Source organism: Pezoporus occidentalis, unplaced genomic scaffold (assembly GCF_034315485.1).
Source record: "Pezoporus occidentalis ecotype Australia unplaced genomic scaffold, CSIRO_AGI_Poc_V1 ctg1, whole genome shotgun sequence".
NCBI classification, from domain to species: Eukaryota; Metazoa; Chordata; class Aves; order Psittaciformes; family Psittacidae; genus Pezoporus; species Pezoporus occidentalis.
The window spans coordinates 4,499,838-4,514,388 of NW_026912778.1; the positions used below are offsets into that span (position 1 = coordinate 4,499,838).

Sequence of the window (14,551 nt, forward strand, 5' to 3'; positions counted from 1 at the left end):
GAATCTGTATTAGTGAACCTAAGCAGGGATTACATAGCACAGACCACTGTGGCACACATGTAAGGCCTAGTTCAGGAAGAGCCCCTTGCATAAACTTCAGTCAGTTTTCTTCTGTCCTAACAAATTTGCTGCCTAAAAGAACAGCTCTAAATTAATTCCATTGAGGATTTTTCAATCACTGGGGGGAAAAAAAGAAAAAAAAGCCTAGCTTCAGGAGTGCAATATAATACCATCACATTAGGACAGTAATAAATACAAACAAGCAAAGCTTGTTTTCTTTCTCACACCAACATCCACCCAATAGTACTGCAGAGCAGTTTCTACCCTGAAGTTACAAGCACTCAAGATACCTTTTCTTATCCTACCCAGATTAATCATCATGTTAGGTACTTTCACTTTTCTGAAACAAGTTTGTTCACTAGCATGAAGATAGTTCTGTCACTTGATCAAAAAGTCTGGGTAGCTGTTTTTATTGTTTTAAACACTTGGTCTTCTCAGTTTAGTTACATGTTCACAAGTGCATTACAAGAAAAATGCTAGACGAACTGAGTTTGTGTCCATAGTAAACATTTTTCTTTAATCTAGTAAACAAAATTTAACTATTCTAGTGAAATACTAAAAGAGCTCATTCAAAACCTAAAATCCCAGTTCTGAAAGTGACATCATATTGCCTCATTTTAATGGCAGTAATGCTTCATGCTTCTTGATGTCACTTTCATGAAACACCCTGTGTTCAAACATCATAATATTCTCCTCTTGAAAGGTCAAACAGTAATATGTGTGTGAGTTCAAGGTTGCTAAGTTTCATATGAGAGGAAATCTACTGAGGGGAGCTTCTTCCATCAAAGATAGCAAGAATATTCACAATACCACTTTTGAGACACCTGGATGTTTTATGAGAATAAAATATGTTTCAGGTAGCAAGCTTTCATTTATGGAACCTCTTAATTACCAAGGTGTGCAATACAAACTTAAAAAAGCTACTTTTTTCTGCAGACATCAACTGTTTTCCATTAAAACCTTTCAGAAATCAACCATTTCCACTGTACCTAATCTAGAGGTACATTTGACTACAGGGAACATCTTGGCACAATGATCAAGGCTGCAGAGCTCAAATGCAAGCTTCTCTCACTCCAGTTACAACCATTTAAATAGCTCAGCCTTTGCAGAATAAAGCGATCAAAATTCCACACATTCACTTTGAATGAATACCAAGACATGTCACATGGAGATATTTCACAAAAACTTCTTAGATTTTTCTTTTGCAAAAATCTCACTTTGTTGAAATAAAGCTTTTTCCAATTATTTTTGAGAACCCAAATTCTTTAATAAATAAAAAAAAAAAAAATTTAAATGACAGAAAAATTCTCTATTCTCTCTACAGCTGGGAACACATGCAAGATTCTTTGGTGACTTTAAAGCTAACACAACATATCTGGCTATATAGCACAAGCTAGCCGTCTGTGCTTCTAGTTCTGTATTACTCTATTATATTTTAGCTTTATCTGAAGTCCAGAGGATTCAAAGCAGGATGGAAAGTAGGTTACTTGTTTTTCTCTTCAATTAAACTTATTCACCCAGAAGTCTTAAAATACATTGCAAAGGAAGATGCAACTTATACATAATGTAAGGCAGCCAGGTATCAGTATCTCTATTAAAAATTAAGGGAGCTGAGAGAAGATATCTCAAGAGACTCTCAAGGTCACACACAGTCAGAAATAACCTCCAAGTAGATTACCTACCAAGACAAGACAGACGGACAATACAGAGTCATACATACATACCCATACCTCTATGTAAGTTTAAAAAAAAACTTATGTATTCCTTTTATTTCCAGAACAATCCAGTATTTGCATCCATTACATGAAAGCTAAATAACAGGTTTGCAGGCTGATGACTGAAACGGGTTAGAATGTCAAACTCATTTGAAGACCTGGGAGACGTGCAAAAACCACTAATACAAGTGATCTGTCACTAAAAATTGGAGTCTGGTGACCCGCACAACATGATCCATAGGTACTGACGCTGACAAAGGAAGAACATTTTCATTCTACCACTATCTCACCCACAGCTAAATAATCAGAGATGATATCTTTAACTTTCCATCATCTATTTCTGATTTTCAACAGCTTTTGAAGGAAGTTTATATTACTTGCCTTTTACAAACAAGCAAGGAAGAAGGATAACTTCTTAAATGGAGGGCATAGCGGAAGTTAATGTTAAATTATTAATAGAAAAGCATATTTTTTAGACACAAGATATGATTGAGGTTATACATTACAATGATTAATGACTGCTTTCCAGAAAGCATCCTCTGTGCTTGTAAAATTATGCTCATCTAGGAATTAATTAATCTAAAAGCTTTACAAAAATGTAAAAGGACAATAATCAGGAAATCAGGTTAGCAGTTTGCTCTATTTGTGGAAAGAAAATTTGTATAATTGATTAGTCTGTGAGTAATTACAGAGCTGGCAAAGCCTTCAAACAAGAACCAACCTAAGAATGGTATTTGTAATTGGTTTGCATTCATCTTTCTAGCACACTTATTGCTAAATAATAGCTAAAATTGCTGTTCCATTTTCTCGTATATGAGGGAAATATTATGCATGTGCAAAAATATGCACTCTGAACACACCCTACAATCAGTACAGGCCGTCAGTGACTAATGCTAAGAGACAACTTCAACCACATCAGTTAAACAGACGTGCATTCCAGTTGGGTTTATAGGCAGTCTGAAAAAGGCCTCAGACAATATTCTGCATCAAACTCTGTTTTATGTTTCAGAAATCATCTGCTTTTTTATTCTGTGATCTTCAGAGGTGTCATTCACAGGATTCTAGTGGTGGTTTTTTCCTCCAGAAGTTGTAGTGATAGCCAGGGGTCATCAGAGTGAATACCTGTGAGAAGCAAGCCTGCTACATCATTTACAATTAAATTCACAATAGTATTCGTATCAATATACTGTCTTCTACATGTGGGAGGCTTGACAGAAAATCTATCTGTAATACTACAGAAAATACTTTATGGGCCACATCTGGTCTGCAGCATCTCAGGTGTGAATTTTCCCAGCAATACAGGGCTTGGAGCAGCATGTGAGAAACAACATTAAAGGGACTTTTGCCATACTCTGCATTATCTCTGGCCATGGAAGCGTGATGTTCCCACCTTGTACAACTTGGCCACAGCTGCACATGACCACTTCTATCCTACTGAAGGTGAGAAAGGAAGCCCTGATCTGCTAAACAGTCTTGAAATAGCAATGTCTTAACCACACAACAAATTCAGTCTTGCTAATTAGCACCATCCAGCCACTAACCATACCCACTCCCCATACAACAGAACATCTTCCACTGACTTTGTGACCATCTTATCTCAGTCCCTCCATTTTACATAATCCCTGGCATTTTTTTTTAACTAGAAATGGAACATCACTTCCCTAATGTATGCATGAGGTTAGTATGCTGTAAATCACCAAAATGGAAAGCAATGCAAACATAAACCATTCCAGGTCTCTCTATATCCTCATAATAGACAGCTGAATTTACATCCAAGAAAATGCTGTGGAAGCCAACAGGATCCTCAACAGGATCTTCCTTTGCAACATCAGCACAAAATTGTTGTCATACATTACTCTGCACTCAGGCAATTTAAAATTGAGAGTGTTTCGTAATAGTGACTGCTGCTTAATTCTAAGTGCTTATTTCACCTTTGTGTGACAGTTACAGATCAAAAGCAGAGAGAGATTTGGGGATGAAGATACTGTGAATAACTGAAAACAGAAAATACTGTAATTAGAGATGTGTGTTGTTTTTTAGAGGTTGTTGCTATGACAAAGCACAATATGCTACAGCAGAAAATCTGGAATATCAAAAGCACCAAAAGCAGAGTTGTTCATATATAGTCCTTTTGTATCAGCAAACTTTGTAACTGAAAATGACGGAGTGCTTATATAAAAAGAAAGTGACTCTGACCCGTAACATAAGAATATTATTTAAGAACTTGCTGAATCAGGAAAGTTCAGAGTTAGCTCTAAACACACGCTTCAAGATCTTCTGGCTTTCAGTACAGGCTTAAATTTTAGCTGGGATATACAGAATTTTTTCCTCAATCAGGAGTTGATGTATCAGTAATAAGCAAATGTAGGTGAAGAAAGGAAAACAATTTATTGGGGAGGGATGCTATGAGCAATTGCAGTATAAGTGGAATGTTTTTCCTCCAGACAAATGATGAACCTACGGAAAAATCAATGTTAAGATTTTTCAAATATACAGACAGCTGTAGTATACCAGCACTGAAACAACTATGGACTTTTATCAGCCTAAGCAGAATTTCAGGAGAAAGCCCAATCACAGAAACTTTAATAGGCTATTGCCTATTATGTAGAGCACACCTTACAAGCATACAGCAAAGCCTTCAGAAGGAGGAGCTTTCAAAGGTAAAGTTGAAGTCTTTTACTACATTGATTGGTTCTGCATAGGTGCATTAAGGCATTATCCTAAATAAAGGCATTTAAAGGATGGGCAAATATTCATAATACTTTCACAATTCTTCTACCTACTGTTTAACTAAATCTGGGATTGTAATTCAGCAGGCTCTGTAAGCAACAATCAGCAGTGGAAAACTCCCATACATACAGCGTATCAATAAATTCAGACTTTCCTATGTTCTGGATGTACCATGTCTCCCACATTCTTGAGCAAAAGCCCAGGTTTTATTCCAATTCCTAGCTTCCTAGCATAAAGCTGCAGCATTGCCCTTCAGTTCCCAACCCAGGCAAGACCAAGTCAGAGTCTGTCTGACAGAGGGGAAGCCAACGTACTGCTTTTTCAATACAATTACCCAGACACCTATGACAGCAGCCATACACAGACAACCAGGACCTATCTGCAAACAGATTTTTATGTCATCACTCCACCAGTTCTACATAGGACAATTATGTTTAAAAAATGCAGGTAAAGACTTTCTAAGAAACACTGTTCTCAGTATAAAATTGGCTTATTTTAATATATGCTTACAAGAAGATAAAATACAGGCACTGTATGCCCTACCAGTTGCCCAAGGAAGCCATACAATAGAATCTACAGAAATTCATTATGCTATTAGTCTACCAAAGTAGAAGAGGCCTTAATTAGTTTGCTAATTATTCTCCAAATAGGGTGAATATTCTCACATTTAAAAAACAAAGTTATGTCATCTGTTTTCATATCATTTATGCATCCACTTTCAACAAGTAATGAGTTCTATATGAAAAGGTAGGCAAGAAGGAAAAGACAGGAGATGAAATACAGATTTGACAAACACAAGGTAATGCATAATAAACAAAGTAATATGAATTACTGAGTCATACTACTTGAATTTAAATGTACTACATCAAACTAAGGAAAAAAAACAAAACAAAACAAAACAAGGCTTCAGTGCAGACAACCAAGAAGGGTGTCAAGGTCAATGAAGACAGCAAAGACTGGAAGCATGCAGAGTTAATGAAAACACCAATAAGTGTGTTAAAGCTTTTTTTTTTCCTATATACATTCAGATGGACCATTATTCTGGTCAGTCTATCTCTGAACTAATTTTATACAAGACAAAATCTTTCAGTGGTAAAGACATCATCCAAACCAAATCTGTGAAGAGAAAAACAATTCAAGAGGAAATAATTATTAAGGAAATGCTGCTAAGAAGAAATCACCAGTATACATGTCCATGGTGGGTACAGATAGGAGAAAGCTGTACTGGGTCTGACTGGGATTGAGTTAATTTTCCTCATAGGAGCCAAAGTGGTACTGCGTTTCATATGTGTTACTAAACCAGCATTGGTAAGCTACTGCTTACTGCTATTGCTGAGCAATGCTTGCACAACTCAAGGCCTTCTCAGTTCCTTATTCAGCTCCTGTCAGCAAGTATGCTAGGGGTACTTGGCAGGCAAGAAGTTAGGAGGGGACAGAGCCAGGATAGCTGGCTCAGATTGGCCAAAGGGATATTTCATGCCATGTCATATAGTATCATGTTCAAAAATAAAAACTGGGGTTTGGGTGTTGTCCTGGGTTCAGCAGTAGCAGTCATTTTCTTTTATTCCAAAGTAGCAATTGCTCAGCCAGAAACACACAACCACAAACAAACACAAAAAAAGGCAAATAAAAAACCCCACCAAACTTCTAGAGACATACATTTCCTTCCACCCCACTATATCAAATGTGGAACATTTATTACAAGGAAATAGGACTTCAAATTTTTAAGATCACTTTTAATAGATAACCAGTTTTAGTTAGCATAGTTGTTGAAAACTAGGGACAAACTTTGTTGTATACAAAAATAAACAGTAGGAAAATACTGACAGCATTAAAATATAACACATATGAACAGTTATATATATCATGTATAATACATATATATACACACAATATACCAACGCATGTGCACTTAAAATTTTTGCAAGATTAGGTTTTCAGCTTCTTTTTCTGTAATCAGGTTTATTGATACTACTATATGTAGCTCAACAGCAGTGATCATTTCTTATTAAAAATCAAAAGGATACAGTACATTTAAGTATCAGTCATTAGACAAAATTTAAAAGTCAAATCATTCTTAAAAGCAGGATGGCTAGAAGTCAGCCTGCAAATACCGCAAGCCTCAGCTTGGGAAAGCATGTCTTAAACTGGAAACTGCTATAAGGAATCAGTTTTCTCACACCATGACAATATGCTTGTTGCTTTGGGTTTTTTTTTTTAAACAGCATTAGCACAAAATACAGCTCACTTGAAAACTTATGAAGTGACACTGAGCATACTTTGCAAAAACAATAAATATTTATTTCTTTTTTACCACTTCTTGTCTTGCACCAGCTTATTAACATTACATATTATTTCCAAAGGTCAACATTCCATTAGTCAGAGGAAGGGTATATCACCTTCCCTCCCCCTGTTTGCACACACTGGTCTATCATGCCATGCTGTAGAATCGTTACAGGTCAGACCCAAAGTAAGTCTGTGGGAAAATAAAAAATGTATTCACTTCAAGAGGATTTAGAAAGACTACAGTTTTGATTAGCAACTGGAAATGCAAGTTTTAAGATGCACTTGATTTTTCTCTCAGCAGAACACTCACATGATTTTGGTCTGGTAAAACAAATTCAGTAACTCGTGAGAGTCAGTGACAGGCTACATCTCTAAGTTTGATGATATATTAGCAGATATTTTGAGTAGCATTACCATGCAACCAGGAGCTGGGAAATATGTGTATAAATGCACATACAAGTCTCCAGGGGCTGGGAGAATCATTCAAGTGTACATATGTAAATTTACATGCGTGTATGAATTTGAACATTGCAAAGAAGCGTAGCTTAACTCATTATGTTTTTACTGTTGCATTTGCCTACTTCAACACAGGCACATAAGCAAATACAAAACTCAGCATTTTTTTTTCTTCCAGAGATATCTAGAACCATTTTTCTTAGTCATTCGTGGCTTTGTTATTATCCAAAATAAAGTGTCCATAGGAGTATATATATGAGTTTTCCAAACCTTAAGGTTAAACCCAACTGCTCAGGCTTCAGCCCAGCCATTCCTGTTAAAACAGCATTGCAGTCAGTCCAATTCAGACTAAATTTCACCCACCATACTAAGAACTGCTGTATAACTCCAACTGTAAAAAAAGACTACTTGTAAGACACTTTGCGAGTCATACTCTATGCCCAGATGCATCTGGATACTGCCATTAAGAACACAAGGTCAGAATACACTGATGATGTCAACAGTATCCCCCTTTTGGGGTTTGGTCGTTTGGGTTCTTGGCATTCATTTCACCCAGTGGCAAGAAATCAGGAAAGCATTACCTTAAGGACAACCTTAGGGATTCCAGCCCTTTAAGGAATCAATGTCAATTTTCCATCAGCTTACTGTGCTACATTTAAAACCCATGGTTCCTCTTGCTTGCCCTCTATCAGTTTCGTAAATAAATCACTACAATGTTCAAACTTTTCGACCTGATTAAGAATAGTTTCCTTCCATTACCTCTCATACAGTATGTTATCAGATTCTAATTTACACTCTCCTATGATCTTACAATTTATCAGTCATTTATCTTATTAATTACTTCCCTGTGTAGCTTCATGAACACTTAAAAGATAAAGTTATTGCTTTTCTAGGTGATTTCCTCCATCAATCTAATAAATAGTTTAATCCAAATCGTCCCCAAAAGCATTGGCTGTTCTTTCACATATGAAGAAACCAAGTAATAGAAAACTGCATTTCAGGATTTTTCAGAACAGTTTTCTCCATTGTAACTAAAATTAGCCTTTATTAGGGCTGCTGGAAAATGGCAAGATTTGGCATTCAGGAAAATTTTCCTCTTTTTCAGTTTGCTTGGATACAGGAATTTAAGAACTGATGCCACATGATAAGGTGAAGAAACAGATCTTATTCAGTACCTATTACAACAGGCAGAAATGTACGATTTGTATTTAAAAAACATCTTATTCCCTGTGCCTGTTCATTTTGCAACTAAATCATCAACGCTAAACTAAAAATGACAAGCATACAGGCACTGTTAAAATTTTAGTTTTTCCATGGCAGAGTCTTCCTAGCAAATATTTTCTACACAAGCCAATTCTAGTTTAAGAATCAAATTCTGTCAAACAAGATTTTAATTTACCAGTGACTGAGATGGTGGGAGGAGAGGTAGCCTATCTGCAAGAGAAATGGTGTTAGAATAACTGTGCAACACAATGTCTAAGTAAAGGGAAACATCCTCCCAGATGTTTCAGATACCAGAAAAGCAGGCTGATATCTCAGGACAAAGAAAAAAAAAAAACGGGGAGAGGGATGAGTTATCCATTATTTTACAAACACGACAGATATTTTCACCCAACACTGGCAACTGGGCTCAACACATCCACACTAAATAACAGAAACGAAGATATGGCAAAGCCTGACAATGCTGAGTAATATTCTGGATGATTCATTCTTTGGCTTCTCATTCATTATTAATAATAAAACAATGACATTCTGTAGCAGTGCCAGCCTATAAAACTGTAAGTCTTCCACAGTTAAATTCACTGGGGCTGAAGAGACATGCTGTGATCCAGTCAAGCTTTGATTATTATTATTATTGTACTGGTTCTGAACTGGTTTTCAGAACCCCAAAATTCAAGGGAACTCACAGCTACTTTTTTGCTTACAACTTCTGGCAACTCCAAGATGAGTTCTGTACCACATACACTGCAACTCCTCCCACCTTTCTGCAGGTCACCTGCTGAGAGTCTGTGGTAATGTATACAATATACATATTGGGAATTTTATTATTAAGGCCTCTGTAAGTAAGTCTTTTCAAAAGCCACACTTGTTGCATACTTCATTTACTGTACTGGCAAATGTACTTAGAGTAACCAATACAATTTGTTTCATATTTTGTCAGGTTGGTTCGTTGCTTTGGGGAGGGGGCTGGATTGTTGTTTTTTTTTTGGGGGGGGGGGGTGAGAGGAGGAGTTGGGGGAGTTAATAAGAAAATCTGATTATTTGTTCTTCTGAACTAGTATCTCTTGGGATGTATTTAGTCGAATCGAATTTCTGAAGCTGAAACTCCTGGGGAAATTAAATAAATAAATAAATAAATCAACCTCTTCCATCTGAGACCAGTTCTTATGTAATTCTTTGTAATTCTGAATAACACATTAAGATTAGAGATAGGAAACACATTTTTACGTTAAACACACCAGATAACATACGTAGCTTTCATGTTTTATCTAATTTATCACTGTATTAAAACACTCCACAAATATTAAAGTATGTATTTTCAGATACTCTCCAAGAAAGATACAAGTTCTTATTGCACAGATAAGAAAACGTTAAGTATGGGTTACAAACAATACTTTCTCATCACAAGTTTTGTTACAGAACGTAAAGAACTTAAAACTACGGAACTAAAGCTGCTTAACTGTAAAACTACCCATCTGTCAGGTTTTGCTCTGAGGACTTGTTCTAAACGCTGCATTTGACTATGCATTTTTGTATGCCAGAGTCTAGTAAACAAATTCTATCAGGTTTCCATAGATGAAAGAGATTGAGATGAAACAGCTTCTCACACACAATTTGGTCTCTTTGATTACATTTACAGGCCCTTCAGTCACTCCAAAACCCCACCAGTCTTTTATTACATCTTTCAAGCTGTGACAATTTAGATAAGTGAAATGTTAAATAGCTCATTATAAGTCCACTTCTGCACCATAGGGATTGATGGCAGCATTGCCATAGACTTCAATGGGAGCTGAATTACAGTTCAAAACACATCACGTACACATTCATCAGAAAAAAACTTAAAATTTGGAGACTTTCAAAACTTCTTCAAATCAGTTTATACTGAACCAGCCTTACTATAAATCAGGAAGAGGTGGTAGGCTAGTTTTACAGAATGCTACAAAAACCTATTTAAATGCAGCTTTTCTCACTCTACCATTTTCATCCATATCTCCTGCTATAGTTTATGTGACAAGCAATCATCAGGGAGTGAAAAAGCTATTTCCAACAAACATAACATAATAGAATAAGGAGAGTAGGTGACAACAACTTTCAAAGTTGTCTTTTGAGATAGGCAATATATTTGTCTCCTAGAAACTGATCCTACTACGAACTAGTAACCAGAATGCACACAATTTAAGTTTCCAGTTTAAAAGAAATCATACAGGCCAAGAGCTTTAGTAATTCAGTGTATAAGATAAAAGTCCTGTGTAGTTAGAATAATGCGTGTTCCAAGTGGATACGCATTTCATTCTCTCTTACATGAAACTAAAAAACAAAGGGTAACCAGCCTCCCAAACTGTATTTCACAGACTACTTCTGTTGTCCTGGCAACAAGAAACTGCTAATAAATCTCCCTGTGATAAAAAAAAATTAAGTACCAGTAATACTAAATATCTATAAAAATATTCAGAGATGAGATTACCTTTATCTTCATTCACTGTCTTTGAAAAACAAACAAACCAATCTACCCACTCAGCATGGTCTCTTTCAGGCAGGGAAGAAAGTCCAAAGTTTTAGTAACCACAAGTCTTGCTGACATCATTTTCAGGATTTATTTTTAAAGCCCCTTCAAAAAGGTAGGAATAAAATACCATACCAGCGGAATGGGAATACAGCTCCTTTTCTCAACATTCCCACAGGGCATGGAGCAATGCAGACACGATACAAGGCAGCAGACAATTCCTCAGTGACCCAGATAAAGAGGAAAGTTGATGACTCTCTTCCTTGAAAATGCTGTCCTTTACAGAAAAAAGTACTCCAGAAATTCCCTGCAGAGAATTACATGAGCAAGGATTAGAGGCCTGACTTTTAACTCTTCTTCTAAAAATGCAGCAGTGAAGACCGGGCATTAGGAATGCATGCATTTTTGCCACTCAGAAAAGATTTCAAACTTTTTCCTTCTGTTACCATGCCACCACTTTGCTCTTGTGTTGACAGAGGTGTCACCACAGAAAAGATTAAAAGATTATGGTTTTCTAGATGACTGGTTCTTACCCTTTATTACTGTAACTTTGTCACCTTTTCTTCAAAACTACTTCTTGTACACACTAGAGGGTATTTAGAAGGTTGAAAATTAGTGGTTTGGGACTGTGTAGTTCTTCCTTCTTTGACTGTTCACTTTTTTATATCCACCCTTTTTTTTTTTTTGTTTCACTTTTCCATTCAGGAGGGTAGTTTACTACATTCAGCAGATTATCTCCATTTAACACTCCCCTAGTAATAGCTGGAGCTCATGTACCATATCATCTTAGAGGTACAATTCTTCATAGATGACAAAAAAGGAGCTACCACAAAATAACATGCCTAGAGTGATGAAAATTGCAGCCATATCTTAACATCACTATGAGGAACAGTACAATATTTTTAAGAAATTGCATATCAGCCAACTGAGGTCTTAATACCTTCTTCTGCTCTACTTAGGAAAATTCTCACTTAGAGCTCATTTGTTTGAGCACACATAATAGAGGGTTCTTTTAGCGATACATGACAGTGATTAAATGGTCACTTTAAATGTTGGCTTTCTTTTAAAATGTATAGCCTTAATGAATGAAACATCAGCTGTTTCTTTTCAATTATATTTTTAAGTTCCATATTAATAATGCAGCACTCCCCTCACTACACTGAGTAGATCTTATGTAAATCATACAAATTAGCCTAGTAAACTCATGTACATCATTGGCATCAGCAGCCATTCAATCAACAACAAGTCTCAATATAAGCTTCTGAATTCAATATTGCAGTTGTATAGGAACAATAGCCAATGTCCCACAGATGTTTGCAGATTACGTGCAGAATACCTTCATCACTGGACTTGCCCATGCTACTTTGATTAGCTAAAAGGAATTAAGGTTGAACATTCATGACTATAACTCCAGGTCTTTTCTTTGGATTTAAGTATTATATTACAATATAGTTCAACATTTTTTGTTCAGCTGTGTTTTGGCCTAGCAAGAAAGCAGACTAAACATAAAAGTACATTGTGCACTTAAAATTCTGATTGGTAGCCCGAAAAACACTTCATTTCTTGAATGAAATATGGCCAACAAACTGGTTAACAGTACCACCCCTGTGCTGAGCCTTTAAGACCATGAGTCATCATGGTTTGGTTCTTGGTTTCCAGCTACTGTTTCCATTCTGCTGATGACCTTGAGCTGTGGTGTTGCTAACAACTATTCTTCAGGAATTCCAGGTACCAGAGCAGAAGCAGACATCAACGTTTGCATGGACAATATTCAAAGACTGTTTCTAAGGAAATCTGATTTCTGGGAAACCAAAAAAAATAAAATTAAATAAACAATTAGGTTGATTATATTTTAAATATAGCAGACCTCCATTAAACAACTGCTGTTCTGTTTCAAATTTTCATTTAATTATGCAGGATATCATTTTATATTCGGTTTGTTCATGAAAGCTTTGCACATAACAGTATTTTCAGGGGTTACAGCCTGGAGGTGCAAGGGAATTAAACCCACACTCACAGCTGCCTGCACTTACAAGAAACAGAAGGGTTTACTTTATACAAACTAGTATATGCTATTTTACACAGACATTTAGAATCCAATATGTTTTCTTTTCCAGAAGATTACTAAACACACACTGCTTTTTTTATCTGAGATCTAATCAGCTACTCTTCTCAGGGACAGAGAGGCTAATTTTTTTCTCAGGCCAGAAACAACTGTTAGGGTTTCCAAACCAAAAATTACTATTTCCTCTCAGTCAAAATAGCCCTAGAACATCAAAGCATGTGATATTTGTTCTAAATACTAATTCAAATTATCTTCATAGTTTGAATATACTTCATCATCAGTGAGTAGGTGGGAAATTCTGACATTTGTTTTTCATCTCCTGCCTCATGTGGGACTAAATGCTAAGTTTACAGGTTGATTAGGTTGGACTTAATCATCTTCAAGGTCTTTTACAACCTAGCTGATTCTGTGACTATCAAACAGCAATAATCAGGATTAGGAATTATTAGTTTCATATCTTGAAAGTGATGGTAGGGCATTCTTTGGAATTAACTTTAAGAAACTAATTAAAATAGCCATCAAATGAAACTATACAGGAAAACTGACTTTAGGTTTTCAAAGGAAGGTACCATCATCTTCAACAGTAACTTAGTGTCAGATATAATTTATCTTTCATTCATGGGTTTATAATTGAAATTTAAACCTCAAATGCAACACTACCTAAGAAGAATATATAGTCACGCTTCATGGCTCTGTGACGTTTCAGAACTGCAGAGCATCGAAATGCTCAAACCTTGGTGTAATCGCTTTCACCACATAGTGTTATCGCCCTCTAGTCACTAGCCAGTGCTCATGTTGCGATAAAGCCAAGGGCCAAATCTAGAAATTAAGAAGATAAACGTGAAAAACATATGGTGCCACTGCTTTTAAGTCATACTATAAAGATTGTGTTTACACTGAAAAAAAAAAAATACTTCAAGAGGTACAAACCCAGTAGACAATCAGTCTGTGCTAGTAAATGGTAGACTCGAAACAACTCTGTGCTTTCTAGAGTACAGGGCCAATCCTACTCCAAAACCACTCATGGGGGTTAACTCATACTAAATTCACTCTAGAATCTTCTTGACGTTGAAGTCATCACGCTTCTATTCCTGGTCACAAAGGTTATGTAAAATGCTCACTTGTAAAACACAGACTAAACCTGGGAATAACAATATACCCACAATACTGAAACTTTTAAAGGCAATACCTCAGGCAGCACAGGCCTCACTGCAGCTCTAAAATTTGTCCTCTTGTGCAAGTTTAAATAAAGGACCAGAATGTCCTCAGCTGATTTGAGGCAGAATAAGAAGTCTTGGGACAGTCTATGGAGCTGGTGACTATGACCTTCACTCTCCTAAGACTGGTAATCATCCATAATATTCTCCAGAAGACAAAAACATGCAACTGCAATCGTTTCCATTAGGTCTTGCAGAACAGATTTGCATTAATTCACACTTCTCTTTGTTACTGCAAAAGCAGACTGAGCACCCAGAGGTTTGCATATCACTGTCATTTTCCACAAGTGAACTTGGT

At 36.3% G+C, this 14,551-nt stretch overlaps 1 protein-coding gene across 1 annotated transcript in view; it reads right to left on the minus strand.

The window, feature by feature from the left end:
• DDX60 (DExD/H-box helicase 60) overlaps window positions 1-14,551 on the minus strand; it is a 305,952-nt gene that overhangs the window by 151,415 nt on the left and 139,986 nt on the right. The gene's annotated exons all lie outside the window — the stretch shown is intronic.